A 26,872-nucleotide genomic window follows, 5' to 3' on the forward strand; every position below is an offset into this window, starting at 1 on the left:
TCCATGACCTTCCCTGGCACCGAGGTCTGATTGACAAGTCTATAGTTTCCTGGATTCTCATTTCTGCCTCTTTTGTAGATGGGTGTCACATTTTCCACCCCCCAGTCCAATGGGACCTCCCCAGTTAGCCATGACTTCAGGTAAATCATGGAAAGCGGCTTGGTGAGCATATCTGCCAACTCCCTCAGCACCCTTGGGTGTAACCCATCCGGTCCCACAGACTTGTGTGCATCCAAGTGGTGTAGCAGGTCCCTGACCACTTCCTCTTTAATTGTGCTGACCTCATTCTGCTTCCCCTCCCCATCTCCCAGCTCATGAGGCTGGGTGTCCAGCGAACAGCCAGTTTGTCCTGGTTTCGATGAGGATGGAGTTAATTTTCATTGGAGTATTTCATACCATGTGATGTCATGCCCAGGTGGGCGGGCTCTCTCTCAGGCTCGCACAGCTGTCTTGTGCCCGCCCTCTGCTCCTCGGGTCTTGTTGTTGCTGGGGGGGGGCGTGTGTGGTCATCACGCTCAGTAAGCCACTGCTGCATTTTACCCATTTTCTTTTTGAACTTACTATTGTTACTGGTGTTCCCTTGTTATATTTAGTAAATTCTTTCTTTTTATTCAACCCATGAATTCTTTTCTTTTGTTCCTCCCCTATCTTACCAGAGTGGGGAGGGGGAGGTGAACTCAGCCGGCCATGTGGCGTCTGGCTGCCGGCTGAGTTCAAACCTCCACACAGTTCCACTACTAAAGACTGAGGCAAAGTAGGCATTGAGCACCTCAGCCTTTTCCTCATCCTTTGTTACTATGTTTCCCTCTGCATCCAATAAAGGACTTTCATTATGTCTTGTTTTTTGCATTATCTGCACTCCAGGTTCGTGTATAATTTTTCTGTTATGGAAGGTGATGTGGGAAGTCTCTTCCTCTACCCATTATGGTCCAAAACAGCTGGAAGAGGGAATCCACTCCATATACAATCCCTACCTAAAGGATATAATTGACTTTCCCTTACTCAGAGATAACAGCTGAAGAAGTTAAACATTACCAGGTGCCCCCTGGGACTGTACTTTTGTTGAAAACTGGGAGAACTCTCAAAAGAAGAGGGAAAATGTCCTCTCACATCCACTGATGCAGATCCAGAGTCATGCCACAGATGTCACACCACAGTTTACACTGATGCAGGATTCAGTCTTGGGAGCCAGTTCTGACTGATGCACCTTCACTGTAAACTGGGTGATAGCTGGGACTGTCAAAGAGTTTTCACTACATTTACATAGAAGCAGGTGAGACCAAGATTAGGTGACAATTCCAGGCAGAAACCTAGAGGGGTACATAAGCAGAGGCTGGTATTATCTGTAACACAAAACATGTCAGGTCTGTTAAAGAAAAATAAATTTTTGTTTTGCAGTTCTTCTGGTGTGATGATGAGAACTAGCACAACTAGGCCTCATATATCTGAGACAACACAAAGAAGAGATTTCCCAGCAACAAGTGCTTTCCTGATGAGTAATAAACAGTTTGGTGTCTACTGGTTCATATAGTTGCATTCTTCACCACGTTAAAAATTACATGTTTTTTGTATTAATTACATTAAAAATTGTTTATAATGGATTCCTCCTTTCCTTCCCTAATAATTCAGGTATACAGGCAAGATTAAAAGCTGTAGTCTGGTTGAAATGACCATAGCATTTGTTTCTGTTGAATTTCCTATACAATATTAGTGAAGACAAATGATTTTTCATTGTTTGAATAGAAAACTAGCTTACACCTCTTTTAAATTTCCTTAGTATCTGAGCTCCATATGAGTACAGGATTTTATTAGGGTACGCCAATTCACTGTAGCCACTCTACTAAAGAGAGCTGTGCCATAAGTTTCCAGTTTACAAAGAAAAATAAAATAGCAGGTGTTAACACTGAAGAAGAAAATTGGGACAGAAAATTAAGGTTATTAGGGAAGTTGAGAATTATAAAAGGGCCAACAGGGAGTGTTTTCACAAATCACAGTTTAGGAGCAGAGCAAATAAACAAAGAAGCCTGTGACTGAAGTCATCAAACTAGAAAATATGCTGCACAGTAATAAAATCAGAGGCTCCAAATGAAATCTAACCCCTGTATTCTTTCCCTTTTGGCTCATGATATACAGCCAACCTCAGCACCTCACAGGGCTGAGCCCTGGACGTGCACATAAACAGAAGAACAGGGTTCCCAATGTCTTCAGTTCTTGTGACTGGATTGAGTTTTTGACACAAACCCAGTCTATCTGGCAGCACACCACTGTATGAACTGTGAAGTGATACTGGGACCTATTCATGAGCTTTTCCCTTACCTGGGGGTGCGGTGGCTGACACAGTAATGTGAGCCAGGTTTTGCACTTAGGCCTGTCCAGCACTGGGGCAGCCATGCCCGTCTGCAGAACTGGGAACATTTGCCTTCACCTTCCTCTCTGCTGCCTGACATATTTGCAGGCAGGGATTGTAATCACCCCAGAAAGATTGCTCTTCCCACTGTCCTGGTATAGGCTGCAGGGATAAGCGGTGCAGAGACACCAGGATAGGGCAGGGACACTCTCAGGACCCACTTCTTGGAAGGGCTGTACAAGGCAAATGGTGTACTTCGAGGGCAAGGAAGAAGCTGTCCTGCAGACACAGGGTGCAAAGAGCCATGTCAGGTGTTCTCTGCTCACAAAGGCTGCAGCCACAACAAAAGTGCCTGGCATTACAAATATTTAAAACAAAATGAAAACTAAAGCAGTTTGTATGAACCCAGTACATAAGATTAACTCTTCTGAGTAGCAGAAATTAAAGTCTCAGGCAGTGGGCAGCAGGAAGAGTCAAACATCAGCATTTCACCGCAAAACCAACCTGCGTTACAGCCTCTAGGCTGTAAGTCAGCCCTGCTGAAGCAGAGAATGACATAGATTTTAAGGCCAGCAAGAACTGCTACAATAATCATGTAGCCTGACCTCCTGTGTAACACAAGCCATAGGATTTTATCCAGCAGTTCCTGCCGTGGTAACGCCTACTCTTCCTTGCTGCAGGGGAGGCTCCTTACAACCTCGTTTCAAATGAACTCTCGACAGGACTCTGTGAGGAATGGATAGATACTAGACAAAAATTTGTTTGCTTTTCTAAAAGAAGCATCCAGGAAAGCAGTTACTAATCGCTAATTGCTAGTGTAGGACTGCATCACTGGTACCCACTGGGCATCAGGCAGTCAGACTCCGGCTGAGTGGTGAAACCAGGGCAGCAGTCACACTGTGCTGCGGCAGGACTATAGCTCTTTCCTACTTCGCTGACATTCATGTTGCCTTCCTCTCACCCACTGAGTATTATCATCACAGAGGCTGGAGTTTGAATGTGTTTAATGCTTTCTTAGCCACAGATCATTAGTAACCAATTCCACTTTCCACTAAGTCCCAATTGTTTTTATACAATACAGGACTCCTTTTTTTCTCTCCCCTCCCCTCTTCTTTCTTCCTCCTCTTTCCAATTTTCTTGTGGTAAAACAGTCCTGCCTGAAAGCAATAAGCTTCTTTCAGAACTTAAAACCCTAATGACAGGCATTTGGAAAAGAAGCTCTAAAGGCACCATTATTCCTCACTTTGGCTTCACTGCTGGCTCGCTGTCCACACGCATAATGTCGAGCTTTTTCCCACAAAAGCAGCGGTCCTCAAATAGCCACAACTCCACGTTAACTGCTCAGTTTTATTTATTCCCAGAGGAAGCCAGCAAAGGGACAACTCTTAGGACATTTGGGAGGCCACCATGAAGTCAGTGAGAACTCATCTAGGTATGGGAGGAATATAAATGAAGCAATGACTTAGGTATTGTACCCACCAGGAAGCTATTCATGCTTTTTGGGTATTCCCACTCCACCCATGATGTCCTCTCCTCCTCTCTACCAAAGCTTTTATGATTCACAAACCTGTTTTCCACAGCTCTTGCATCTTAGTGTTCACATGAGGCCTGAAACAAAACTGCAGCTTGCCATTGCTTTTCTCATTTCTTTGGGGCTGTAGGCCCCAAAGCAGGGAAAGCCAGGGATCCACTCCCACCGCTGTCACTTGCTCTCTGTGCAAGCTCCAGTGGTCCATTAGCTACCGGTAGACTGGCAGCTGTGAGAATGTGGCCTGCACCCCTGGCAGGTGGGCTGCTGGCTGGGCTAGGTAGCATCTCTCAATAAATTGCTAGAGAACAGCAGGACATCACCACTGAGGGGAACCTGCTTCTGCACAGGGCCTCCCAAAGCCTGCAGGACACATGTTTGGATGTCTCCACACAGAAATGCAGATCAGACTTGGGTCTCTGTGGCTGCAACAGGCAGCAGAGAATCCAAGGGCAAAGAAACCTAGGGGATTATCCAAATGGTAAACCCCACTTCCACTGCTATCCTAGAAAGAGTAGAGAGCAAATGACAGGTCTCACCCATCCCTGGAGGGACAGTGCTAAGTACTTTACCATAGGTAAAGCTCTCAGATTGTCAATCCCAGGCAGAGACAGGATTCCACCACGCCTCGTTGCTGTCAGTCCAGTGGGCACTTTAGGATAAACACAACCCCTGCTGTGCACAGCAACATTCTTCCACTGGGGTGGCGTGAGCAGGATAAGGAGACATTGCCTCCTCCGCAGCCGGTGCACCAGGGTACCAGTCGGTGCCAGCCCAGCCTCCTGCAGTGCCATGCCCCGCCACCAGCGAGGAACCACCGTACATTTGTTGCTGTTAGCCCTGAGTAGGGACAACCCTCCAAAGAGCACAGGGAAGAAAAAAAAGAGAGTAGAGTCTCTTAACACCACCACAGCTAAATGTCAGTGCCTGTCCTCATGCTTCGTGCAGAAGCAGCCTCCTGTAAAGCTGTTGGTGCTATTGCAGAGTCCCCAGGCCTGCAACCGAGAACCTCTCATGCCTTAAATCCAGCATAACCCACCAGAAAACAGGTGGCAGACCATTGCAGTGAGGTGTTAGTAGCTGTTTGATATGCAATCCATCCTTGAAAGAAAGAAAGTGTGCAAATGAGGGAATATGTCCACGCCCTCGCAATCAGTAAGGCAGGGCATGCTGAGCCTGGCAAGGGCTCAGCTGTTTGTCTTACCAGAGAGCCAGAGGCACTCCCCCTCCCCAGCCCAGAAGCACCCCAGCACACGGTTATTATCCATCCCAGGGCCACTGCTCTCTGCATACCCTTAAACAGCAATCGCTGTGCGCAGCAGGAGCGGGGCTCCTCTCAGCCCTCACACAGCTGCCAGGCACAGCTCGGGGAGGGGAGCTACAGGGCGGTGGGGAGAGCAGCGGGGCACCCCCCTCCAGCTGCCAGAAGGATGGGGCGAGAGGCAGGCAGGAGTATGGGGGTCTGACGGAGGCACGTGGCCCAAAGCCTGCCCACCTGCTGGGGCGCAACGCCAGCTGCAGCCCAACAAGGGTCCTATTAATCCTGCCTATGTGGTGGGTTCCTCTGTCTCCATACACCCGACTGAAGAGATCTCACTGAGAAATTGTCATCTGTGGTTTGCTGAGGGTTTCTCTCCAAAGAATCATGATTTAATTGCCGTTATTATCTTCATAAAGCCATCCAGAGTGTTTTTCCAGTGGTTATTTAAAGCTTATCTAAAAGATACTGATAGCAGTGGAATGCCTGGTTAAAACTGCATCCCTGGTATGCCAGTAGCAGTGTGGTAAAAATAATAGGTCAATTATCAATCTTCATCTTTCTCTAATTTATTGTATTGTTGTATTTTTGGATCCATGCATGGCATGCACAGCACATCATTACAAAAGAAATGCAGTTAGAAGCTATATAAACAGACAACTGCAGACCGAGTTATTGTCAGTCTTCGGTGGAAAAAAAGATACTTTGGCAAAGAATAAAATTCACACATTATAATTTTTAAAAAGGTACGCTGATGAGAAACCTTGTTGTAGAAAGCAAGCTTTCCAAAACATGTCCCTAAAACACTGTACACGTTGCTGATAAAAAATTGTTTTAAAATCTCTCGATCAGTAACAGCTTCAAAAATAACAGCATGAATAATATGAATGTTTGGTGGAAACAAAAAACTGCATAGGATATCATTAGGTATATAGTCTATATATATTATTCCTATCCTGATTTGGTGTATAGAGAAAAGATAGAAGCACAGAAGAAGTGATGAAATGTGTTTTAAAAAGATGGAGGAATTTTTTTTCATGCAAATCTCTTGTTTCATCATATGCTAGTGACTCATGCATAAAGGCTTAGAAATCTATGGGAGGAGATGAGACACATCTCAGAACAGATAAGAGCAAATAATTCACTACAAGATAGTTGTTTTCTCTTTAAACCAAATCTTTTTTTTTTTTTTAAATTCAAAGAAATTATCTGCAAACAGGTCATTTTCACTATGAATTTATTCCTATGTTTCTAATTGCCTCAGGGATTGTTTATGAAAACAAATTTTAGACAATGAATTTACACACTGATCATTGAAAATGCTTAGCTACTGTGAGTTGCCAATCACTTGGCATTAAAAATCATATGTATTATTTCTATTGTGTAATTCACTCCCTGATTTGCAAAGTCAAAAACATACCTACCAGAGTTTTGAATCTCTCAGGATCACTTTGGATAAAGATAAGGAATAAGAAAAGTTGAGCAACTAAATGTCACTTCATCTCTTTTTATGTCCTTCTTCCACACAATCACCACAGCCACTTGTCACTCAGCCTGTTACCTGCAGTCTGATCCCCAAGCGGTGAATTCCTTCGTAACTCATCCAGGGAGAAGAGGCACATCACATTTATGGACTAGTGGGTTTTGCTACTCTTTTCCTCTCACATTCTTCCCAAGCCATTTGTGTTGGTGAGCACCTATCTGTCAAGGATGCAACCTAACTCTGCTCTGGCATGCTTAATTACCCAAGTTCCTGTGCTGGAGCTTTGGAAGGACATTGGGAGACCTCCTTCTGCCCGTCCTGCACCATGCAGCACCACAGATCGCTTCACACATTCACTTGTGCACAGCATGAACTGACCTTGATGGTCTCCCTCCTCTATCATCTACCATCTCCAGAAATCCCCTTTAGTAATTGGTCTTGTGACTCTTTGAGTTCCCTTTAACTCTTAAATAAGCTTAGGGAAGGAGCTGTTGGATGTAAGAGACAAGGCTGCACAGAGTTCCTCTAAAGACAGGCAACTCTCTGGGCTGCAAGACTGCCGGGAGCAGGCCATGGCCCCTTCCCCTGCTTTTTCGGTGTATAAGCCAAGGAAAATCAGTCTTTCTGTTACGGCTACTACCGAGAAGGAGGTGGAAGGGTGTGGAGTAGCAGCCACAGTTGATGTCTCTGTTTTTAGGATTCACTGCACCATTTTTAGGATCCACCACTGCACCTCTTCAGTGGCTTCTGGAGCTGTAGTCCAGGCTTTCTGAGGCTTTTCCTCTGGTTTCCTGAGCCAGCCCTACCCAGCTTAGCTTGGGCCTTTTTCTTTAACCCTTGGCTTTTGCTGACCTTACTGTGACTTTTCTCCATACCCTTCTCTTTAGCAATTCAGTGTTCCCTATACTTCTGTGAACCCTGCAAAAGAGAACTGGTGAAGGGTGACTCAAATGCCTGAGATTAAATACTTGGATATAGTTACTCTAGTGAGAGATGTTGCTGTAATATCTGGTATACAGAAGCAAATATCACAGAAACATTTTTCCCCATGGAACGTTTTCCTTACCCTGGCAAATTCTTTGAAGCCAGGAAAATGCCTATACAACAAAACTAAGAGAGAGCTGTATTATGAGAGCATCAAATCTGGGCTGGTTACAGCCTCCACCTTACCCCAGAGTCATTCTTCATTCAGAGTCCCCATGCTTTGTCCTTTCAATGGAGTACGCTGAGGAAGTGAACTGGGAAGCAAGAAAAGAGATAAGATTAACTGTTACGAGAGCCCACACATCACCGTCCTTTGCAAAGGAAGGCAAATGTACCCCACAATAACATCGGGAAGTGAGCGGAAAGTTCGCTGATCCCAGACAGACCCATGACGTCCCTCCTCTTGAAGAGAGACTCAGGATTTAACACCATTACATCAAGAAGAGTTCTCCCTACCAAGAAATACATTCCTGTTCTAGTGCATTGAAACAATTAGGTAATTTCCTTCTCCTTCCCTACAAATTGAATCTCTCAATAGCTCAATTTCTGCAAGTGCCATTGTTTTCCCAGGCACGTCGAAAGGCATTTTGCTGAGCCAACATACTCTCTGAGTACCCAAGCATCTCCAGCACCTGAGTGTTCAATGCTACAGCTATTTCTTGAGTAGTGCTTGGACATGTTTCAAGTTGACATTTTAGATTGCATAACTCCTGTGAAGCACTGCAAAGATGTCTCCTCCCATTGCATCAGAGAGTGACCCACTGTGGCAAAGGCTATTACTTCCTTTGAGACTATCAAGTCTGTGGTGCCTCGTCAAATTATACAGATTCCAAGGGGAGAAAAAGTAACCGCTGTGTGCTCCAGGCTCTGAACTTTTCAGTACAACACATCTGGAGAGTCTTCATCTACATATGCAGCTCTAATGCCACATCTCCTTGGTGAACACTGTGTGCACTGAATTCTGCTAACATAGGATGACAGACAAGTAACAATAGGAGCTACGTTGACTCGGTGCTTGTCTCATCCTAAAACAAAATACTGTGTGACGGACTAGCCACAGCTGCATGCTTACAAAGAGCAGTCTGTGGCTTCTAAGCAAAGCAGCTGAGAAGCTTAAAAGAAAATAAATCTCAGCTTCTCCCTCCCCACTCATTACCACACACACATGTTAGTTCTGAGGCCAAAATCCGATGACTAAAGTAGGCATATAACTAAGAGTGACCTGATTTTTGAGAGGTACTGAGAACTTGCATTGCCCAGGGACTTTACTGATTCAAAACTGCATTTCTTGGGGAAACACAGAGACTCAGTTGCTCTGAAAATTGGGTACATTTGAGCAGGTGCCTTAACATTAGGGTTTTTAGTGGTTCAATCTCTTTAATTTGTTCTTCTGGAAACAGCTTAATTTGAGAGTACAGACAAATGAATACTGAATAAAAAATAATGAAATAAATCAGACATTGAATGTCTGGTTTCTGTAGCATTAACCACGCTGAGTAGCACTGAGGGGGTGTGTATTGCACGCTGCATTATGGAGGAGGGAGCGGCAGGCTACACAGTGGCAGGACTGGTTTCCCATCAATGTGACACAGACCATGTGCTATAACGAGCAGTACTAGTAGGGTGGGCAAGGGATGACTGATCCCACTCAACTCTCAGAAATCTTTTCTGAGTGGTACCCTCCCTTTGCCAGGTAGCTCACTGGTACTAAAGACGGCATCTTCTCAAGTCAGGGCTGATCATCCAGAAGCCCAGGGACGTGAATGAGCAAACATCCAGTAGGCTCTGGATCCATCTGAGGCAGAAAGAGGGCGATGCTGAACCCAAAGGGCGAATTGCAGTCATCTACTTTCTTTTCCCCCTGCCTCGCTCTGCATGTTGCCTATGGCTAAGGTGTCAGGAACAGACTAATGCTTGCCTTCAAGGGATATGAAGAAAGTTCTTAACTGTTTAAAGAAAGCTTAAAAAATTGTAACTCTTATGTGACTTTCCAAGGCTGGTTGCTGAAGGTTACACAGGGCTAGATGCGAAGTTGTATAATCCTGTTTTTCAAATGTCAGCAGGAAAAAAGTAAAATTCTCCTTTTGGCTTTCTTCAACCCCTGAGTAATCTGATGCAGCACAAATCAATATGTTCTTGAGACAGTGTTCCATGGAAAATGTAAATTGTAATGCTATCTGATATTTAGGTTGTACAAACTCAAGCAAATAGCAGAAACTGTAATCCCAGGCTGTGAATCACTGCTGTGGATCTAATCACTACCACTCTTTTCTGTCCATCACCTCTACCGTTTGCAAAGCAGTGGAAGTATGGATTACACACGACTTGTACTTTTCACCACTAACATGCCCTGATGGTAAAAAACTGTAGTGTGACCAAACAGTTAATCAGAAGCAAACCCTGATAGCTAGTTTCTGTCTCCTGTGTGCAAATATCCTCACATCTCCAATGAGAGCAGGTTTGGGAGTTCACAGCCAGCACACATCTACCTGTACTTTTTAAAGCAGAAACTGTCAAGGACTGCTTAGGAGCTGTGATTAGAAGGAAGCTTGCTAATGCAACAAATGGTCAGAGCAGACAACACAAACCAACAGATGCCAAACTATTTGAAGCCTGATATAGAACAAAAGGCCTGCCTCCTCAAATGAGGGCCAGGGCTGCAGAGCCCAGACAGAAACACATACCAGCTGGCCAGCCATGCAGAATGAAATCTCCCAAAGACCAGTTTCATCATAAGCAGCAGCTGACCGATCACAATTGACAGGACGGCTGACAAGAGGGCTCATTCCTTGGGTTCCTCCCTTCCTCGGTCTCAGTCAACATGAGCCACCAATTCTGTCATGAGAGCCTGTGGTACATGTTTGTGTGGCACAAACTCATGTTCATGGGGAATCAGACCTATCTTTTGGCACAGTCTGAAACAAGACAAGAAGAAATTCCCGTTTCAAGCTGGCAGAAACCAGCAAAGTCAAAATCTCCACATCCCAAAATGTCCCCTGAGCAAGTCTTCAGCTGCTTATGGAACATGGGTAGGTATGCCCCACTGCTGTTGGGATCGAGCAGTGCTTTGACACATGGCCATTACCCCATGGTGATAAATGCATCTGACATCACGCATCTGCATTACCATCTCCATCACTACTGCCACAATTTTAGGCCCTACAGAGCCTGCAGAGGTGCAGAGATGCAGGCCTTGATGATCATGCCAATACTTTATTGGTGCCTTCATGAGCCTTTATAAGCAGACCACTATAGACATCTTAGTGGTTTAAAGAGGGAAGTCTCACAGCCGATGCACGATACAGGACAGAATTTCAGAAAGTCCCGGGAAGAAAGGAAAGCCACAGAGTCAGAAAGGACTTTCTTGTAAGGCGAGGACTTTGAACAGGAATCCAACTAAATCCTCTGATGTGAACTCTTACTCAGAAGGCTGGCTGGCTTCTCCAAACCCACCCTGGCTGCTGATCTGAACAGAGCACCCTGACAAGTCCTTGTGAAGCAAGTGACAGGATAAACCAGCTTACAAGAAGGTGGATACAAGAGGGGAGGATGTCTGAGACAACCACAGCCAAAGAGGGGACTGTCAGCTGAAAAGTTCAGTTCTATATACCATTGCTAATAAAATTAGAAGAGTGACCCAAAGACCTCCCAGAAGACAGAAATTTCAGCATCAGCATGCTTTTTGGTTTGCCTGTGTGCTGTGTACAGCTCCATGTTTACATACCACCCATCCACTCTTCTCCTTAGAAGACCCCCACATTTTAAATGGTTCTGTAATTATGTTTCTTCATAGCAGCAGACAGTTTTAAAAAGAATATCAGACAAGCCAAGGGAACAAACTCTTCTTGGACTGTTTCCCATCCCTGTTATTTTCATTAAAAAACAGGGAGAGCATTGGTGCACTGAGACTACGGCTGTTTGCACTATGTGCCTGACTCAGGAAACAAGCAGTTTGTTATTATGGTTATTTCTGGCAATTCAGGCCATTACTGCTCTGAAACATAAAGCAATTCCTATTTCACCTCAAGTACTAGTCTACAGATTCAAAATATGTGTGCTAAGTCTTAATCTACAGGGTGTCCCACCTGACTGACTGGGAAATAAATCCGAACAGAGCGCAGCAAAAAATTACAATAAGTTCCCTGCATCACTTCAGGCCATATTCATCAAGTGATGGCTTATGAGTGCTGTATGCTGAAAACACACAGGAGCTGAGTATTCTGAATTCTAAGCCATCATTTCCCTTTACCCCGAGTTCCTTAAAAAAAGGCCAGATCCTCAGCTGCTGTCTATTAGCAGAGTCTCGTTGAAGCTGATAAGGAATTAAACAGGCTAAAGATGTGCACCCTGACTCAAGCAGAACAATCTCTTCCCCCAGAATTACAGTGAAGCAGCTCATCTTTGTTTAAACATTCAGTTTTACAAAGGCTTTAAAATCCACATGCTCACAAAGACTGGGAATTTTGTGAGCATCAGTGTAGTTTGTGTACACCGGATCTAGGGACATTTATGTAAGTGGCTCCTAAGAAGAGTGTACAACAAACGCAGGGCAGGGGGACAGTTTCAGTGGCCACAAATTGTGGCTGTGGTTCTTGTCTTTCCCTCCACATTTGGGTCTTAATTGGTTAACACACCCACAAGCTGCTCTGTGGCATCCATTAATTTTTGAGAAATAAAATGGGAAGCAGTATCCTTAAAATCCATATTTTTAAAATATGTGATGTTCCCACCCCACTGCTACAGCACGTGCAGCTCCCCATTTGTCATTCATGTACCCACTCTTCCCTGCTGCTGCCTTATAACCACCTCTGCTTGCAGGGCAAGGTAGAAGCTCTAAGACAATCAAGGAGGCTGAGAAGAAAAGGGTAAGGTGGGGCTATTTTACATATTTCAGGCCAGAAATTGAAAACATACCGGTTTATGTTAGTTAGTAAGCCTGTCCTTTACCACAGGATGCAGGAATTCAGGCTAAGATATGGGAAACCCCATATTAAATGAGAAGTCTGCCAACCCTAGGAGCTCACCCATAAAGTAGATTACTCTGTGCAGTCACAAAGGTTTTCTAGACTGTTCATTTTCACATGAGCTGATAACTCAAGGGGATGTTCAGACAGTGCTTGATGCCTTTGAACCTGACCTACAACCAGCCAATGTCAGTTCAAACCTGACCATTGGCAGAAAACAGGGAAAAAAAAAGGAAAGAGGAGCAATGCTTGTTGTCATGGTCTGCCTCTGTCAAAGGAGTGTGCAGTTTGAGAGAAGTCAAACCAGCAGAGCAGAAAGCTCAGATGGCACTGAAGCTAAATAAATAGCATGTGTGCCAGGGACAGGGAAGAAGTTTGGAGATGTGCAAGGAGGCAGGGGAGGTCTGGGGAAAGGGTGGTGGGATGGCAGGGGAGGAGAAGAGCAACAGGACTTGGAGCAGCACGCCATGCTCCCATCCCTACCAAAGTCCAAGGCAAGAAAACAAACGCCTCCCGCTCCTTCCTGTTCCTTCCCCATCCTCAGTGGGATCTGGGTAACCCTTGCTCCGAGTCCCATCTAGTGAGGGAGGTAACTCTGTCATTCCTTGTGGAAGCCAGCAGTAGGGTAGCCCTTTCCACCTTCCCGGTACCTTCTGCGAAACACAGAGTGCAAGACTGAAAATGCCCTGGGTCAGTAAGCACAATGTCCCAAGCACTGGCAACTGGTTGGGAAGGTCAGTGCCATTGACTGAGATGAATGCAGTAGTTCACACCCCTCACATCTCCTGTGTCTCCTCAGATGTCATTTTCATTCAGCAGAGTGCACCGCATGGAGATGAACAGGTCACTTCACACTTCTTCAAAAAACTCATTCTGCTTAAAGGTCAAGAGTCCAAAATCCACACACTCAATTGGATTTCCTTGAAACTAATAGCGCAACATAAATTTGCCATCCAAATACATAAACTTGCCATCACCTGAGTGATTTACAAAATGCAGTTCTAAAAAAATACAATAAATAGTCTCCCTGGAGGTTGCAAGCTTGTTGCTGGGGGCATTTCTTCGGAATCAAACTGGCTTCAGTCAAAACACATAGGGACTCAGTCCCACAATGTCCATCACGGCTGGTGCGTGGTGCCTGTCACCTCCTTGGCAGCAATGCAGAGCCTGGAGCTTGGCAAAGGCTTCAGCTCTACATGGAGGATCAAATCTCACACTGGGATGGAGCGGCCCTAGCAGGGGGCTGCACTGGGCTGCTCTGATTGCTTCCCCATGTCAGCTGGAGTCTGTGGTTTTGTTCCCATAAGCAGACCTGGCTGATTATTGATCTCAGGATTTGGGGGTGGCTAGCACATAGGAGTCATTCTTCACCCTACTCTGTGCATGTGCTGGGGCCTGGAAGGACCTGATGCCACTTCCTGATGTGCTCAGAAGTGGTCTGAGGGACAGCAAGAGAAAATAAGCTGAAAACCATAAGAATCCAGGCAAGACATATTAAAGACACAGCCCCTCCCTTCTCTGGTGAGACAGGGAACAGTCTGGAGCAGGTTGCTACGCTGGCAAGGAGGGAAAGTGATAAAGTAAGCCTGGCTGAAGTTGGTGCAAGGGATTTCACAGATGGGTGACATACAAGGAATGCAAGATCTACTCATATGTGCAGTTAAATAACCCCAGAAGCATGCAGAACTCTAGCAGGCGGCTGCCTTTGATGCATATATAGCAATAGGTGCCAGCTGACAAGGAGTTATTGGCTCCTAAAATACTCACGGATTAAGAATACAGGAAAGGAGGTGAGCTGGAAGTCATAGCCAGCAGATATGCATGACAGCAGATTGGAGAAGGAAGAAGATTCAAATGTTTAATATGGGTTTTTTTGTTACATGGCTCTCACATTAAGATTTATGGAGCTAGACCTGCTTGATGGTTTCCCCTCTCTCCACACAAGAGAGGACAAGACCTCAGCACTTATCACAGTGTGACCAAGAGCCCAAGAGCGGGGAAGAAGCACACAGCAGCCACACAGCCTCTCCATCTCAGCTGTCACAACGTTTTAGCTGGTCCTGTAGCTAAAGAGGCACAAAAGAGACTCACTTGCAATTGAAGTATTTCTGTTCCATTAAAAGGCAAAGAAACTGGATGAAGACTGCTCACACATCATAAAGTTGTTTACAGCCAAGACGACCTTCCTACCTTGTTTAGTTTGGGGTCAATTTGAAATAGCAATCTAAAAGGGAAACTTTCCATAACCTATTGCCAGTTACTTGAATCAGTGATTTCCAAAATGTGGGCCACAGACAGCTGGTTGGTCACATGTGGTTGGCACTCCTACCTTCCCATTGCTACTGCAGCCTGAGCACTGCTAAAAATACACCAAATGGTTTCCTAATGTTGCGTTCTCATGTGATCTCTAGCTAGTGTTGAAATGGGGATGTATGAAAACCGAAGATGTGAGAGGTGGAAGAGTGGTGCTCCACGTGTCAGGAGATGGTAAAGGGAGGCATGGATAACTTCACGGGAATGTGAGCTCCAAAACCAAACTCCCACTTAAGAATAAAAATAGATATGCAAAACAATTGGATGTACTGGAAAATTATATCATTTCAGTTAAGGTTGTTGAGAAGTATGTAGATTGTTTTTATGGTTTGGTGGTTTTTTACATTTTTTTCTGTCTGTATCTGTATCTTATCCTGGGACTACACACCAGGGAGCATGACTCTGCTCACCTGACATGGTGAAGCCTGGGCCCCAGGGTGTGCCCTCAGACACCCAGTGGTAGAGATGTAACTTCAGGATATGCAGCTCTTGACAGACTGGTTAATAAACGTCAGTGCCATCTGAGCAACACACCGTTTTGCCATTTGGGCACCTGAGGTTGTGCTGGGAAGCTGCAGAGCACGCTGCGTTTTGCTTGTAGGCAAAACTGTGCACACGTGTGCCAGTGCCCCAGAAGACCATTGCATGACCCAAACATTTCTGACTCCTGACCACAGGCTGTGTGCTGTGGGTGGGATGCAATGTGGTGCAGCTGTCTCGAGAAGCATCTGGATCAAGACAGATCTTTAGGTCTTTCATATCAGCAAAAAATGGAAAAACAGGCCTAAGCAGTTTTTCTGACAGCATAAGGGATTCCAAGGGAGGGGGGGTTGGGGGTGTCAATCTGTTAAAATAAATTCAGAAAAAGGGCTTGAACCAATCAAACCTTAGTTTATGTTTCCTGTCTGTCACTTATATTTGTTCTTCTTGACAAAAATGGGTGGTAGTGCTCTGAAGCCCCAGGGAGCCCAGAGCCTTACTCGGGCAGTTTACTGGGAGCAGTACACTGAAACGCAGGCTGTAATGCCCTGCAGATCCCTGACGGTGGATTCCAGACAGGCCAAAATCCTTGGGAAGGCTGCGCAGTGATATCACCCACCTCCACGTTGGGAGGGATCCGGGAGCTGGTTCCAAGAAGATCTGGGGCTGCAGGCAGGACAAATAAAGCTCTCACATGCTTTTCAGCCAGGCAGCTGCATGTAGTTCAGCAGGAAACTCTTTGTACTACGTGACCAGGTCACAGGCATAAACAAAAGGGCACTGAGAGACTGAGTCAACAGCCGGGTTCTCATGTCCATCTGTGTCATATTCATGTCGCTAGAAATCAAATACTCACAAGAGGAACCTGACATCATATGTGCATGCTGCAACATTTGCTATAAAGGGAACAATAAAACATTCAAAAAAAGTCATTCAGTTGCAAAAGTTTTACTGCTACTAAAACAAAAGCTGGAGGGTAAGTTTTCAGTAAGAAGCAGACAGGAGGAATTTAACCATGCTGCTTACACTAATCCCCCTGAAATTTCTCTTTAAGAGAATCCAGGAGTGGAGGGTTGAACTGGCCTATTCCTTTTAAGAGAAATAAACTGGGGGAAAAGAGCAGCAAAAGTTGAGCAGCCACCTGAGAGGAGTGAGGGAGAGCACATTAGGATCCTCCTGGGCCACTTCTGGAAGAGACTTCACCTATCCTACTGGATTTAGCTATTCAGCTTCTATTGAGAAATGCAGGTTACTGAATCCTCATAAGGAGTCTGATGAAGTTGGAAAGGAAGAAAAGGCACTGTGAAATGACAGGAGTGTGTTGTGGGGAGGGGTGGGAGCAGGCTCTCAGAAACCGTAAATGCCCAGTGTTACAATTCACTCGCCTCCACAACAATGAAGGGAAGGAAACAGACTAGAAGGACACAGCTTGGAAGAGTCTGTTAAATGCATTATAAATGCTGTAAGACTGTTGTTTAATTTATCCAGATTTGTGTTTCATTCTTGAAGGAATCCTCTTTCCTCCACCAATGAACACATCAATATGAAAAATTTTGTTGACTCTGATAACAGCACCCTTTAAATAAATGATAGGACTTTTCTTCCTTAACACATGAGAGGAAATGGTGTTGGCTCACATCCCTGTTCCTCTCCTGATTTCAATGACAGCCAGAGCAGTAGGCAGCAGCTTCCCTAGTACGACACACAATTTTCTGCAGTTGCAGGAAGAAGAGTAGAGTCCTCTTGCTCCTCCTCCTCACCATTGAAGGCCTGCATACCTTAGGGAAGCTTCCCAAGAAAATGAGGGGAAGAACATAATGGCAGATTGGACTGGCTGAGTCAGCAGCATCCTGTATTTGAGCAAGCCCACACAGTGCTTCAGCATGGAGGTGGGAGGATTTCTTTCTATCACATTCCTCTGGGGAATGAGCTGCAGAGAGCATCCCTATAACAGCACCCTTTTGCAGGTGAAATTACAATTCATCCTTGGGGTCGAAGCATAGGGTTAAAAGCTGACGGAAATCCTGGTTCTGTGGAAAAGGGCCTAAGTCTGTCAGATAGGGTAAGTATCTGTTTGTAGTCTTGCTGTTGGAATTAGACCTAGCCTCAGAAATAGGGAAAGTGAGGTGTTACCTAGGGCAGAAGGTGGTTGAGGAAGGGAAGAATTCCAGGCATCATGAGGTGCAAAAGCACCATTGCTTGTGCCTTATGTGGGGAAGAAGAAGGGGACCAGCTGCTCAAATGACTTCCCTCCATCTCCCCCTAAGGTCAGATTCAAACTAGATTGCTTGCTTCTGCAGGGAAGAAAACTGCAGTATATTGCTCCTTCTGTGGGGAAACTGCCCTCTGAGCAGGGTGGCCATCTCCCTGTAAATTATCTTGTGCTTATCCAGGATGAAGGGAAAGTTTTTCTGGGCACCTGTGATCTGACTGCATATGAAATGGCCTGTTAGTTCATGTTATGACAACTGTCATTACCAAGACAGTTACAGACCAGTCGCCCATCAACAGAGATTCTGAAATTTAGGAAGAACTTTAAGTGACCTGCTGAAGGTTACCAGCTGCCTTCGTGTCAGCACCGAGATTAGAATACCAGACTAGCTGGCCTCCAGTCAAAGGTTCGGCCCCACCTGTCCTATATATAGATTATTGTATCATATGCTCCCCTTTATTGCTATGCAACTGGGTGTCAGAGCAAAACCACAATTAAACACTGGACTCGGGCCCCGCTGAACCAGATGTTGGGAATGTTTTTCTCCATTGCTCTTGTCTAAAAGGTGGCCACATTCAGTAATCCATGCTCAAGATTGTTTTTCTAAAAAGGTTTTTGACCCTGACTTCTTAGGAAGGGAACTTGTTGCAATTTGCTTTTTGAAAGACCTTAAATAATTTGATTACAGTAGGAGCTGATTAAGCCTTCTTGCATCAAAGCCAAGTACTGCCTCAAGCTGAGGAAGAGACCCATAAACACAGTTGTTTTGTAGACAGTTGTAACCTTGCTTGAGAAGAGGTACCAGTTCTTGCCAGTGAAGCCTGGACTCCCGTGCTCCTACTGCCATCACCTAGATGCCAACAATCCTTAAGGAGCGCTCAAAGGTTTTTCTCAAGGTTTGGGATGATGGCACCACTTTTATACCTGGTCTAATCCTCCCTTATAGTTCCTCAAATCAGTGGTCAAGATCCCAGTCCCATGGACATTGCCTTTATATACATGAAATTGTTCTGTATGACAGGATCGTGAAGGCCCTGAGAGACAGTTGTTTATTTCTGATGTGCACTAAGACAAAATCCTGACTATAGTAAATCAACAGAAATTTGCCCCTGACTTTGCTCAGGCCAGTTTTCTTGCCTTAGGGGTCTTGATCATCCTGATGACAAATCGGGAAAATTTGCTTCAAGTTGGAGACATGTTTTCCACAGCGTCTCTGTCCCGCCTTATTATCGCCAGTGAGTAAAATAGAGATGTAAATTCACTCACTGAAGGGTTCTTTCTCATGTTTTATGATTTTGATCCATACAAGTACCCAAAGAAATTGGTTTCCAGCTATTAGTTTAGCTCAACTTCTTCAGAAACACAGGGGGGACTGCCACCACAACCGCCTGTGAGGAAGGAGGGCCTGATGGTGCCATACTGCTTTTTTGTTGATATATTTTCCCCTCTCTAATTTTTATACATATGCCTATTTTAACTGTATGTACACAAATACGGAATTTGTCTGTTTGGGACTTTACGTTACTTTCATCACAATACTGTGTAAAAAAGGCAGCAAATCAATTTCATAGTCAGTGCTCACGCAGCAGGAGACAATTCATACTGACATCTGATACCTGCTGGCTGCTGCTTCCAATTATGCCAGATGCCGGAGAGCGGGGCTGTCGAAATAACAGTGTCGATGGTGCAATCAAACTAGTTAAGATTCTGGAAGTGTGTTGTGCTTGGTTCAGTGCATCGTCAAATTCCCACCATAAGCAAAATAGTGACACCTACTCCTTTTTTGTTAACTTCTTAACTGGCAAAGAGATACACATTAATTCAATGTAAAGTTGCATCTTTGGATATATAGCTGAATCTGCCCTGAGGCTAAATATCAAAAGATTGGAAGGAATGTGAATGAAAAGTGAAATAAACATGATAAGGATTTATAATAATACATCGTTACTAGATCCTACTACAAGGCTGCATTACAACCCTCAAGGCAAGACCATGTCTACTGCCTGCCCAGTGCCTTGCAGTGTGCTAGGAAATGCTGCTGTCATCAGATCAAATTTGGTGCCTTCCTGAAGCTGGCTTACAGCTTGCTGAGCTGGAGGAGTAGGAGAATAATAACACAGGGTGTTGCTGAGGCATTAACTGACCAGCAGAGCCAGAGAGGGCTACTCTTTCTGCAAGGCAGAAAGCAGAGGACAAGTTTGTCTGAAGACACAGAATAGCACAGCCATGTAGTCTGCTCTCTTCTTCTCTCCCTAAAAGTTAAAAGAAAAGCAGAAAACAATGGCACTGGCAAAGCACGTCCTCCTTCACACTGCCTGCCAACTCCCAAAAAAGCCATCCAACTAAAAAAAACTGCACATACACACACAGAAAGAAAACATTGTTCCCACTCTTTCCAATGCCTGTAGCATTCCCTGATCTTCCATGGAAAGATCTTCTGAAGGACATGTAGTCTCCTTTCCTTCCTTCCTTTCAGCAGGCTTCAATCTAACATATCCTTCAGTGAGGGGCCTGCGAGATCAAATTTGTCAGCCTCTCCTGTGCAAGGTGGGTCATAAATAACATTGTCCAAAAAGATGAGAAGGGGAGCACAAGACATCAGTTTAGCATAGTTCACAAAAAGACTCCACTAACAGCTCCAGTTGGCCTTACCTTGTCAATTAGCACAGACAGAGGCTTTCCCCAGCAGATGCTTCATAGAAAATTATGAACTACACATGACTGACAGCTATCTCTAGGATTAATTATGTTCCCTGAAGAGCACAGAGGATGCCACTGAGGCAGGGCAGTGGGACACCCCAAGGCTGCCCTGTACCGGCCACAACAACCCCCAGCAGCGCTACAGGCTTGGGGAGGAGTGGCTGGAGAACTGCCAGTCAGAGAGGGACCTGAGGGTGTTGATTGACAGCCGGCTGAACAGGAGCCAGCAGTGTGCCCAGGTGGCCAAGAAGGCCAATGGCATCCTGGCTTGTATCAGCAATAGCGTGGCCAGCAGGGGCAGGGAAGTGATCTTACCCCTGTACTCAGCACAGGTGAGGCTCCACCTCGATTACTGTGTTCAGTTTTGGGCCCCTCACTACAAAAAGGACATTGAATTACTCCAGCGTGTCCAAAGAAGGGCAACGAAGCTGGTGAAAGGTCTGGAGCACAGGTCTTATGAGGAGCAGCTGAGGGAACTGGGGTTGTTTAGACTGAAGAAGAGGAGGCTGAGGGGAGACCTCATCGCCCTCTACAACTACCTGAAAGGAGGTTGCAGAGAGCTGGGGATGAGTCTCTTTAACCGAGTAACAAGAGATAGGACAAGAGGTAATGGCCTCAAGTTGTGCCAGGGAAGGTTTAGACTGGATATTAGGAAGCATTTCTTTACAGAACGGGTTGTTAGGCATTGGAATGGGCTGCCCAGGGAAGTGGTGGATTCCCCATCCCTGGAGGTGTTTAAGAGGTTGACATAGCGCTGAGGGATATGGTGTAGTTGGGAACTGTCAGTGTTAGGTTAATGGTTGGACTAGATGATCTTCAAGGTCCTTTCCAACCTAGACAATTCTGTGATTCTGCGAAACTTTAGTAACTTTCTGCATACGACCACTTCAGTTGAATGATACAATCACTATGCACATGCAAATATGCAAACACCTCCTCACCGGAGGCTTCCAGCCTCCAGAAGAGACTGAAACGTCTGTTTTGAAATATCTGTGTTTTGCAAGGAGGCATTACTTGATGTACGTGATCTCTGCAGTCAGTGCACAGTTACCTTTTCTGTTCACAGACCAGGAAAGAGACTGCATGTCTGCAGTGGCAGCACCTACAAACAGAGTCAAAAGGCTGTAATTTAAACACTGTGTAAAAAAGTTTAATTGAGATGGCTGGCCATAACACCAGAAGCTATGATCTGGATTGGACAAAATCTGCTAGATTTAAGTAGATGGTCACATTAATGCTGTTAATATATTTACAGTAATCATAAATGCCAACTGATGCTTTAAAATGCTTTCATCAAAGATTTCTAAATCTACTACATCTGTGTTAATCCTCAATTAATGTGTTTTTAATATGCAATGGGGCTTTTATTAGCAGAACAAATAACTGTCATATTAAATCTAAATTAAATGCATAGTTGGGACTCTAATTTAAAATGTTACTCTTAAATCTTTCAGACAACAAGACCTATGGCTAAATTAATCTCAAATACTCTGTGTCATTGGCAATAATTTTATAATGCACCAACACCTCAGTCTTAATTACACGCCAGGGTACTTTAACTCAAAAATGGGAGAAGTTCAACAAAACTTCAGCCTCTTCACCCAGGCATCTCCACCTCCTTCAGAGGAAGATTCAAACACACAGGCAAATGCATTGAATCTTCAAATTATATCCAGCTTTGCTCATTGACTTGGATGGGATAGTGTGCCAAAACTATTTAATTAATTGTGGATGTTAACCACTGTATTAATGACATGAGGTAGAATCCATATGTCACTGGCAGAATGTAACATATACATTCTGTGAACAATTCATTATGATGAGATAAAGAACAATGTATTCAGTTTAAATACCTTGACTGAAAAAAACCTCAAGCATGGTTCAATTAATTACTCAACTAATTACTCTTGTTCCAATAGCAGACATTGACTTGTTCCACATTACTATATATTTGAATTTTAGACTTAACTGCTGCTAATAAAATTAGTACTTAGCTTAGATCCAATATAAACAGAATTAATGCACATCCAGGAGATATTTGGCATTTAGCAATATCTTATTTTTATAGCATTAGTCAGTTGTCTGTCTTTTCTCTTTCCAAATTATCTATCACACTGCCTTCAAAATCACAAATTATTTTTTCAGGATATTTCCAGTCCAAGTGTAAGTTAGTCAAAAATAGTTGGGAGTGGGGAGAAGAGGAGGAAAATTCTTTCATGAAAAATGTACATTAAAAACTTTTACAAGAAACACTCTTGACATCATGAAGACAGATGATGGCTTATTTTCCTAACTCAGAAACCTATTTACACTTTTAAAAAAGTTTTCATTTCTAAAATACACGGATATCAGAGGAAACAAAATATAAATTTCCATTGTGTTCAGAAGCTCCACATAGAAAAAAAAAATCTTCTTTATATGAAAAACTATTTTTAACCAGATCTCAGTTATGTCAGAGACATTAATTTTCTAATCAAAATTTTTGACCATTTTTAACAGACATTAAAAGTGTTAAAGAATTTTACAGCATGTTTATATCTGGTCCTTACACTACACCAACTTTCTTGCCTAGCATCTAGACACTACAGTTCTTGTTTTATAAAAAAAACCACAGAGAGACACAAGCATTTACTCTGACAAGATTATGTTATGTCTAAAATTAAATTATAAAGAACAAGAGTAACTACCAATATGTGGATGTGTGGAAAAAAGCACAAGAGCTGCAGTAATAAGATCACACAGCTAATTTCAGGCTCCAGTGCCTTACAGCTTCTGGGAGGCAGGATTTTGCCTGCAGAGGGGGTGACCAGGGAAGAAATATCTAAGGTTGAGCTGGAAATTTTTTAAGAACCATTTATTTCAGTGTGTTTTGTCATTTATGCTCAGCCTCTCCCAGAGTTACATTGTACAGGGAAGTGAAGATGAGGGAGAGGAAGATATCTTCAAAAATTTGCTATCTGTTTCCAAACCTTGAAAGAGGCAGAGTTGCATTTGATTCCTGTGACAGCGTTCATCTCATGCTTCCTTCAGTACACTCAGGCATCCCTAGCTCTTATGTACATATTTTCAGACCTCTAAAACATCACTGAACCCTGATTAATTCTGATTAATTGTCCAAAGATTGAATCAATAATAAATGAGCTCATTACAACCAGTTGTCCCTGTGGGACTGTCACAAGGCTGATAAAGATCAGCCAGTTGCAGGAACAAGCCATCACAGATCTTTACTCTTCCCTAAAGAACAATTTATGTTTACGCTAAACCTCAAATTGCCACTGATGGATAACATGCTAAATGTATGTACCTTAGACTCTACAAGAATCATAAAATATTTAGCTCCCCAGTATTGGCCAAAGGAACAGATAGAGAACCACAGCAGAGCAGTGCTCCTGCCCCTTTCTCTACCCCATGAGCCACATGCAGTACATGAAATAGGATAGCAGAGGTGCCGGACCATCTTCAGCCTGCTTCAATCCACAGAAGACAGTGTCTCCTTTCAAAAAAAAAAAAAAAAAAAAAAAAAAGTATGATAAATGTATAGGGAAAAAATAATTTTGAAATGTCATGTCCCAGTGTTCAGACAGTGGTATGATAGATGTATAGATTTTCATGTCTTGCACATTGTATTGCTAGTATAAATCATGACAGCAGTGAATTAAGACATAAAGAGGAAAGGAGAGAGAGAGAGACTCGGAAAGGAGAAGGTGGTCTCATGAGCCAGGGACAGTGGAACAAATTCACTGCTGCAGGAACAAAATCACTGAAGAGAGTGAGTGCTTCTTTCAAAGGAGCTTTACCCACCTGCAGCACGATGCAGTTTGGTCCATTGACTCTTCATAACTTAAAGCAATTCCTAAAGGCTGAACTAACTGCCTCCAGGAAAAATAAGAAGCATTACTATGAATGGCTTTCTGAGGTTTCCAATACATGTCAAGGTCACACATATGTATGTGACTGTTTGCAGTGAGGTATTGTTACTAACCAACATCTTTTCCTTTACAGAAATGTTCAAGTGCTCCAGAGTTTTTAATGATGTGCTTTGACTGTGCTTCTCCATAGATGAAAGAGGGGAGAAGTAACATGAAAGAACTCCTTCAGCAGTGAGAGCTGGAGGACCGACTCAGTGATGAAGCAGGAGAGTTGCCTGGAGAATATCTGCAGAGCCCCTAATGTGTCGCTAGGCCTGGACGTGCCCTGAAAGATTTGGAAACCTTTCCTTGCACATTTTCTGGATGCATCTGTTCTCCTTCCAGCTCTTCCAGGTGAGGAAGTATCATCCAATGATAAGAGTTTTAAGTCTGTTCCAACTTTATTCTGCCACAAAACTGCTGTATGACATTAAACAATACAAGAAAAAACAAGAGATCCATGCTTGAGCCTCAGGTTTCTTAGCACAGGATTGGTAACTATTGTTATGCAAATACCTTCAAAATTTCAAAAATGTGCATGCTTCCTGTGTTCCCTTTTCATGATATATCCTAAATTTTAGGGATCCCCATAAGAGTAAATTTTAGGCAAGTATTTTTTATTAATAGTTTATAATAAATATTAGTTTAACACTAATTGAAAGATAAAAATGTAAGGTAAATATTACTGAGCAGTGATTTTTGAAATCAGGCCCCTAGTCACATTGAGTTACTTATGCATCTGGTCAGCATGATCAGTGTAAAGATCAAGAATTGCTCTGCAATAATTCTTTACAAGAACCACCAAGGAAGTGGAGGAAGTGCTGGACTGGACTTCTTGCAAAGAGAAGAAGCTCAAATCTGTAAAAGGAATTATTCATGGAGATTGGAAAAAACAGATACCTGGCAAAATATAGTCAATCAAGTTACTTTGTAAATTCTTCAAGATCCTCAGCTGCCAGGTGCAATTATGATGAAAAATATTACTGTGATTCATTTGTTCTAATGGCACACGTGCAGTAAGAAGTTAAGCAAGTGTTTTGTAATAAAAGTTTCCAAGTGGCTATATATGCTGTATTTAACTGGGCCATAACCAAATTTGTATTCAGAGTTTACGGTAACAAATTTGGTATAACAGTTTAGATAGATCATAAAAAGCAAAAATAGGAACATTTACCTATATTGTGCCAAACTGTAGCAGTTACACTCATTCTTGGAGAGCAGCGTGGCTAGCGTCTGACACTGCTGTGCAAAGGGTCAAGCATCAACTATATGGATCCCTTAATTTTTCCCTTAGAAAGTGAAGATACAGGAATCTGGAAGACTCATTCATTTTTTCAGATCAGGCATCCTCCCAGGATTTTCTGGAAATGTACATTTTCTTTTGCTCAAGCCAATGAAGCTTCATCAGGAGACAAAAAACCCTCCTCTCAGCCGGTGCAGCCACTGGGCCCTTTTCCACAGCGAGCACCCTTTCTGCAGGTGGAACAGCCACTGATGTCCTATGTGTGGCTCCTCCACTAGCAAGTGTGGAGCAAACAGCAAGGAGTTTCCACTGAGGAGTGCAGATCAGAGGGAGTGATTTTCTTCAGCTTGTTTGATTTGAAGACTTTTCCCCAGAGCCTAGTTATCAAGAAAAATAGCAAGAAACAAGAGATGCCACAAACACTTTGTCAACTTCAGATCTTTCTGGCTTAAAGACGTTAGAGAGAGCTGTTTCCAGCTATATCAGGCCAGGGCAATGGTTTTACTGATAGACTGAGGAGAAACAATCTGTTCCAATTCAAATGCATTGTGCTCCATAGAAAGATGAATTTTGCCCAGAAGAAATCCTACATGGGAACATTTTAGCAGCATTAAATAGTGCCTAGTAGGTCAGACTTACCAGCATGTGCTGTATTTCCACAGAAGTAGAGACATGTGTAACAGTTTGGTTTGTCGATGTGGATGGTTATTCAGAACAAACCGAAACCTCTTCAAGATGTGCTTAGAAAGCATAGAAAAATCTGTCTGCAAACAGAGCTTTCTAAAAAACACAGCTACTGTGGCGTAGACATGGGGTGCCATGGATCAAGCAATCGAGGTGCAGCTTGTGAATCCTCTTTGAGATCACGGACTTTTTGTACATTGAAACCCTCATGAATATTTGCTGTAAGTCCTTGCCCTGTATGGTTTTTTGAGTGGTGGCTACATCTCTGTCTCAGAATAGATTGCTCAGTCAGGACTATCAACACCAACATCAATCTTGACTAGGAGGAACAAAATTATAAAGAAACATATTTCTCTAAGGGCTTTGAAGAACAGAGCAAGATGAAGGAAAGCAGGAGATGAGATAAATCTCAGGCAGGAGAGGGAGATCAGAAGGCATTTGCTTGTACTGCAGGGCACCCTTTTTCCTGCAGGAAAGCTAACAGAGCTCATCATGGGGAACACTGGGCTGCAGATGTTAGGAAAAGAACAACTCCGTGCTTCTGGGATGTCAGCTCAGAAAGCAGTCCTAGAAAGAATCCATGCCACAAAAATGTTCCTAGAAACCCAGATCGGAGACAATCCCTGGACTCTGCCCAGATTGACATCTTGAAGACACGTGGCTCCAGTTTGGGGGATACACCCAGAGTGGGCTGGTGTGTATTCAAGAGGGAGAGGCTGAGCAGGCTGTGACAGTGCATTATTGATAGCTTTCGCCTTGCTCATAAGT

The 26,872-nt window shown here is 43.8% G+C and overlaps 1 long non-coding RNA gene across 1 annotated transcript; it reads left to right on the top strand.

Annotated features, from left to right (window-relative positions):
- Positions 1-17,095: 17,095 nt before the first annotated feature.
- Positions 17,096-24,632, top strand: LOC141921774 (uncharacterized). The gene is made up of 3 exons (XR_012622774.1): positions 17,096-17,246; positions 17,325-17,419; positions 24,329-24,632. It is a non-coding gene; the product is annotated as an uncharacterized LOC141921774 (long non-coding RNA).
- The last annotated feature ends 2,240 nt before the right edge of the window (positions 24,633-26,872 follow it).

The sequence above is a fragment of the Strix aluco genome, chromosome 3 (genome assembly GCF_031877795.1).
Source record: "Strix aluco isolate bStrAlu1 chromosome 3, bStrAlu1.hap1, whole genome shotgun sequence".
Classification (NCBI taxonomy): Eukaryota; Metazoa; Chordata; class Aves; order Strigiformes; family Strigidae; genus Strix; species Strix aluco.